This window comes from Mangifera indica, chromosome 3, assembly GCF_011075055.1.
Source record: "Mangifera indica cultivar Alphonso chromosome 3, CATAS_Mindica_2.1, whole genome shotgun sequence".
Classification (NCBI taxonomy): Eukaryota; Viridiplantae; Streptophyta; class Magnoliopsida; order Sapindales; family Anacardiaceae; genus Mangifera; species Mangifera indica.
In genome coordinates, this window is record NC_058139.1 from 8,200,584 (window position 1) to 8,207,883 (window position 7,300).

The window sequence follows — 7,300 nt, forward strand, 5'->3', positions numbered from 1 at the left end:
AATCACCAAGATTATCAAGAATCTTGAACCGCTCGAGAAGGAAGAAGCCATGCGCACCATTATCTTCAGTCTGACGTGCGAGCCAGTGACCCGTGTGGGGATGTTATGGAATTATAAGAGAACTTCAACGTCAGATTGAGATTAACAAGGCTGAACTGGAGTTAGTTCTTCACCAGGTGGCGATTTGTCGGGCGCAAGCTCAGCAACAGATTCAAGAAACTGATGATTCGGTTCTTAGTTATGAGAACATTGTTAATTCTGAGCCCTTTTTTATTAATCAAGGACAAGAGGAGAATGATAATTATGTTGTTCCGGATAATTTAGAAGGAGATCTAAATGTTAATGCGTGGACCCTGCAAGATCCCACCATGGTGTCCACGTTGCAGATTAAGTAAGATTTTGTTAATGAAAGTAGTGAGGAGGGTGCAAAGGTGGTGGAGCCGGTGATGGCCACCGCAACAACGACTACTACGCAGCTTCTTGAGATACCGTGCGAGAGACATGAGGTGAAGTTTGAGGCTGATCAAGAATTGGTTGAGAGGAGGTTTGTGCCTTCGACACAGTTGCTTATATCATCTTAGATTTTGTTATAGGGCTTGTTGGAAAATTAATCAAAATGAAGGTATACATTGGAGATTCAAATATCTCAGGTCATCTTGTTGTTGAGGATGATGGCATTTGGGCAAGGGGAAGTCATGTATGTTTCATCAATGTTAGTGATGTGTTGGATTATTTGATGACAAGTTTTGTGTTAATGTATGATCTCATTTTGATATCATTTCAACAGAGTAGAATTTAGTAAATATTGAATCCTTCTATTGATTATGCAAAGACAATGTATGGTTACACTTGAATAATTTGATTGAAGACAACAACGTGACCCCGATTCATCAGGTTTCACCCGGCTCGGTGCCTATCTTCCTTGGGCCACCCATTTAGATATTAGATCGTTCATATATATGTTATCATCTGGACACAGTACGCAGTTGGGATTTGGAGGTTTGTGGGATTCTTGAGGAATTTATTGACCCTTCAAATGGTGAGTGAAGGCTATGTACCTGACGAAAACATCATTGCAGAAGATTCAGAGGAGGAAACCATGCTGATCACGCTACAGAAATTGTGATGAGACACTGGCTCTCACTCACGTTTTTTAACCTGAACCAATTTATTATGCAAACTTTCAAACGGAGCTTTGTGGGATTTGCTTGACTTTCAGCTTGGTAATTTTATCGTGGGTTGTGAATATGTTTACAAAATTAAAACATGTGCTAATGGCTCAGTGTAATGCTTTAAATCTTCGTTAGTGACAAAAGGCTTTACTCGAGTATGACCTTTGTGCAATGGCTTATTTCACTTTTATTTGCTGCCGTATAGTTGTTGTAGCTGTTTGAAAATGACAATTTTTTTCATATGGATGTGAAAAATGACTTTTTAAAGAGGGACACTTTTGAATAAGTCTATATGACACCTCTACTTAATTATAATCATCGACCTGACAATGTTTGCCATTTTTGCAATGTTTTATGTGGATTTAAGTAAGCTTCGAGAGCATTGTTTATCATATTTAGCTCCACCATTAGTCAATTTGAGTTTTTATTTAATCATGTGATAATGTTCTTTTTACATGCATAATTAAAAGGGTATATTTTTTTGTTCATTACTTTAGATAATTTATAAGGTATTATAGAATTAAATCAATTCCTCAATATACTGTTTGAAATGAAAGTTGTTGGTTACTTGGGTTATTACCTTGAGTTAGTAGTCTTCTTTAAAGATGTTGATTATTATTTATCTTAAGTTAAATATGTTAATTTTTGTCTCGTATTAACCTATTAGAGAATAAAATTGTGAACACTTTATTAGAGGTCAATGTCAACATTTCTTCTACAAAAGGAATTTATTCTTGATGATCTTACTTTGTATAAACAATTTGCTATAAGTCTAATCTATTTAATTACCATTAAACCATACATAACATATGTCTTTCATATTGTTAGTTAATTCATAGTTGTTTCTTGTGTTACTCACTTTGCAATAGTGTTATGTATCATTCGATATATCAGAAATATCTTGTTTCATTGTCTTTATTTCTCTACTTAATCCTTACTTATATTATGTTCATATTTTATTGTTAATTGAGTCGATGATCCCACATATAGATATTTCACTATTAATTATTGCTTTTTTTTGTAAGATTCCCTCATCTTTTAGCATGATAAGAAGCAAAAAGTCGTTTCCTGTTCAAATACAAAAGCAGAGTATGAAGCACTTGCAAACACTAATTTTGAACTTCTCTGGCTTCATTGATTGTTACATCATATGAGTATCTTATTTCAAAGCTACTATATTTATTGTGATAGTTAAAATGTTATTCAAATTACTTATAATGATGTTTTTTATAGCATACTAAAACATAAAGATTTATTATCATATTATTCGTCATCATTTATTTAATAACACATTTCATCTCACTTCAAAACCTTGTATCAATCAAATAATTGACGTCTTCACCAAAGTCTATCCTTTGGGACACTTTCGGTTACTCAAGTTAACAAACTCTTTGTCCACTTGAGTTGAGAGTAGAATGTTAGGATATATTTAGAATGGACTGTTTCTCATTACATGATTTTCCTTATATAGGATTTTCCTTGTATAGATTATTATTTGTTTAAGACCCATGTGTAAATTCATATGTATCAATACAAAATTATATACCAAAATTATTTCATTCAATTATTCACAGAAAATTTGCTGAAATTACCAGAAGAAAATTAGAATTTACTTTTACAAGCATCTTTAGCACTGCTTCTATGAACTTCGACTTCAAAATTTTCGTAAATAGCTTCTGTTCACTCAAACCAAAAAGCTGTGCCTTCTTGAAACAAAGTTTCAACTGCATATATTTTTACAGACAGTGCAGCTAACAAGATCAGTGGCTATCTCTCTTCTTGTTTGATTTTCAAAATGCATAGACAGATAAAAAGAGAAGATGCTTCTCAAATGCATATAACAAAAGTACTTGATTGATATAATAATATAAAGAGGCAAAGCACATGTTTCCCATTTCAGACCAATTTCTACATATTACAGCCAGCTAGAAATGATTAAAAAAATGCATTGTCTCTCATACTGCTAACATTGCTTTCTTTTCCTCTCAGTTGGTCTTAGTCACTACACACCAGCTGTTTCTCCTAGTCTGTCTCTCAAAATCTTCACTCCCATGTACCTGCATATCACAAGAACTCAAGTTTTATTGTTAAATGCCTTTGCAAACAATCATTTAGAAAGTTTATTTAAACTTATTGGATTATTGTGTTTACCTTCCCATCATCAGGACAGTGGCTTGGGGATTGGTGCCTGGAGATTCATTAAATGTTGAAACATCGACTACTCGAAGGCTGTCAATTCCAAGAACCTTGTGGTCAGGGCTGACCACCTTGCCCACATGGCACCCCCCATGGTAGTGCCAAATTGTGATCACAGTGTCCCTGCAGAACTGCCCCAGGGACTTGGTGTCATTGGTATGCTTAGGTACAAGATTAACATTAGCCTTGACACTTGCGTTGAGTATAGACTCAACAGTTTGCTTATTACATTTCGTGTAGTTTAAGAAATGTTGTGATTGTACAAGCTTTGCAGCCATACGAATGCCCTGAATGCAACGTTTCAGATCTTGTGGATGGCTGAAGTAGTTAAAAGTAACAGATGGATTATCATCAACATTTGTGTTGACCAAAGTAAGCTCGCCTGTTGACATGGGCTTGGCATTTTTTCTAAAACGAAGCCTCCCTTGAATGCCTCATGGGGTAATTCTCTCTTCCTTCTGATGTAAGCTTGAATGGCTTCTGGTGTTCTTTGCTTTGGAGGAATCGTAGAGAGCTGCCCAATCTGGTTAAATCACAAAAAAGCAACTTAGATCGTGCTAAATTTATGCAATTACTTGGAAATAAATCACTGCTCAGTGCTTACCTCTGCTGACATGATTCCATGGTGACAATGAATGCTATCTCTGGACTGTCCGTATCCACTGCTGGCTTCAATGTACACACCAAACTTTGTGATCCCCACAGTTTGAATAAGTGACTGCACAACTGGTCTGTGAGAAGGAACAAAGATAGAGTTCATGGGGTTGTCAGCCATGCCTTTGCCAACAAACTCATTGTCAAGTACTACAGGAATTTTGAACTTCTCAAGTTCGGCTTTAGGTCCAACACCACTTAGCAGCAGCATTTGAGGTGTCCCAAGTGCTCCAGCTGATAAAATCACCTCACTTTTTGGGTTATCTGAAATGTATGCCTCGTGTTGGTTACCATTTTCGTCCTTGAATAGAACTCCCACTGCCTTTGGCCGCTTTCCTGTAAGACACATTACAGAACTTAATAACTAAACATTGAGAGTTTTCCTCGTCAAATTTGTCATCATGTATACCTGATGTATCGAAAATAATTTTTTGGACTGTGGCATAGATCAAGACAGTAATCTTTTTGGGGTCTGCAGAAGCAAGTATCTCAGCAGAGGTGTGACGGCGACCGAACCTATCAAAAATGGTGCCACCAATCTTGGTTCCAGATATATGATCATAGGTAAATCCATTAAAAGGTGACACCCCTACATCCAAAAGACTGTCCCTTAGTGCTTTCTGCAATGGTGCAAGCTTAGGCTGGTGAACAATTTGTTTCTCCACCCATGGATACGACTCATTTACTAGCTTTTCATCCCATCCTACTCTCTTAATAAACCTGCAAGCCCAGAAGCTTCAACATCACTAAAAGTTGCAGAAGTTTTGCATAGTAGGTCATGGAATTATACAAGCAACTGCAGATTTATGGCTTTTAAAACATACAGCTGAAACATTGGTTGGGGAAACAGATGTTTGGACCACAGATAGCAGGTGTCATGGTGAGAAACATTATGAGAAAGTTCTATGTCTCACTATTATTTAGATCAAATTCTCTTCCAACTAACCTCGACCATTAATGGAAACAAGAACTTGTCCCACAAAAAAGGCATTTAATATGAATAACAGAGAAGCCATTAAAATGGAAGGTGGGTTCATAAATGTTCTGCTGTCCTTGTTCTGTGTCATTGTAATGAAGGCCGTTTGGTCACCATCATCACAGCTCTCGGCACATCTTAATAATTGTTTGCTATTTGGAAGATGAATACCAACCATGCATTTTAACTGGCTTCAAGTGAAACTAATTACAATTTACACGACCATAATAGAAGCTATACTTTATTGTGATATAAAGAAGAAAGTTGACTCAAAACCCAAATGAGGTTTACTGGCACTGAATTCAGAAAGATTTGGATTACCCTGATTGATATTGATTCTTGGTTAGACCAAGAAAGAAAGGGATTAGGCTGATGATATTGACAAGACTAGTGATTTTTATTAGTATTGAAGAATTTTATCTGAATTAGATCGTCATTTTAGAGTAGAACAAACTACATCGAACTAGTAAAATTTTACTAGCAATTTGAGCATAAAGGGGAAATAAAACTTCACCAAAACAATGAATATAACATTTTCAGGTGCTTGAGTGAATAGTTTACCTGTACCTATTTACAAAAATTTGTTGATAAAGAGAGGGCTTGAAAGTCACCATATTAAATATTTTCAAACTTAGCTTTCCTATAACCATTAATTTCGATCTTGCATTATATGCTTAACTTTATAACAACATCAACTATAATTTTTCTTCTTTTGGCTCTCCACTATTGTTGATACAGTTGGACCATAAATGGAAAAAAAAAAAAGTCTTAATCATTTCTACAACATTAAAACAAAAATAAAATTAGTCTTAATCATGAATCGAGTAATCAACCCTTTTGAAATTGAAAATTTAGAGTGATTTAAGGCACATACCCCGCATTTGCTCTGGTGTAGAAGCCAGCATTGATGCTGGAGCCACCGCCCAAGACTCTAGCCCTTGCATTGAGGACACCATCGGTGGAAATGAAAAATTGTGAGGCAGAAGTTGGTGAAGTGTCAGCTAAAGTCAAGTGAAAGTTGCTCAAAAATGAGACATTCACATTGCTGAAAGGCACACCACCTCTCTCCAGCAGTAACACTGTGAAGTTCTGAGAAAGTGTGGCTGCCAATGGGCACCCTGCTGTGCCTCCCCCAACAATTATGTAGTCATAGCCATTCTCGACGTTTCTTGATGAGAACGATGACGATGATGACGAAGAGAATGAGCTTGCTGGTTTGATAAATGGGTACCTGTATGGATTGGCATACTTGCTACTAGCTGAATTGAAAAGGAGACACAGTATGTTACCACTACAAACATATAAATAAGAATGCAATTAGGTGAAGGACAAATATTCCAAAAGATGATGATGACAATGACATGAAGAGTCCAAATGGAAGAGTTTATGGCAAAATCTGTCACAATTAACTTTGATTTCTCTGTAAATCTCCAAAAAAATAAGATTCTGACACATAAATAGCACATATTCTGCAGATTGGGTGGGGGTGTGTGGGGATCGGTGGTGTTTGTGGGAAAACTTCAGATTTCATGCAATTTTCTACAACTTCTAGAGTAACGAATCTATAAAAGCTAAACTCCAAAGCAACACAACAATTCTAAGTAAGATTTGTGGAAAAATAAACCATGAAATAGAGATCAAGATCAGTAGAAACTAAAAGGAGAGAAATTAAAGCAAAATAAAATGAAAAGACCTTGACAGGAAGAGAGCAAGCTGAGGCAAAGAGCTAAACGCAGAAACAGCTGCTTCTGTTCAACAAGTAAAGCCATCGAAAAGCACCACACAGTGGCCACTGAAAACCAGTCAAACTCTCACAGAAGAAGTTTAGTTCTTCAACCTCTATGTGGCTCTCACTGGTTGGCCTTGTTTGGGGTGGTGCTCAGAACCGATATATTTATACGTAAATATATATTATATTTATATAACTAAACACGGGGATGATGATGAACATGGATGAGAAGGGAATTTAAAAGCGACAAAAAATATATGCACTTCTCAACTGTAATTAAGGCTACTGCAGACACCAACAGGCAAAATCATTAATGAAGAAATGAATGCTTACAGTTGGAGGAGGAAGCATTGGCTCTGAACTAACTAACCCCACTACTTCTCTTGCATGAATTCAACTTGACCATGGCTTCCCATTTTGTAGAAACAACCAACAAACGCACAGCTTATCCCTATATATACTACCTTAATTATAAGTTCTATGAACCACTCCTTTTTATCTTCGTAATTGTGGCTTTTAAGGATGTTTTAATAACATATAATATATCTAAGCTTTTCTACACGAAATAGCATG

General features: G+C 36.2%; 1 pseudogene; it reads right to left on the bottom strand.

The window, feature by feature from the left end:
- Positions 1 to 3,004: 3,004 nt before the first annotated feature.
- LOC123211426 lies at positions 3,005 to 7,048 on the bottom strand (annotated as a pseudogene).
- Positions 7,049 to 7,300: the final 252 nt, after the last annotated feature.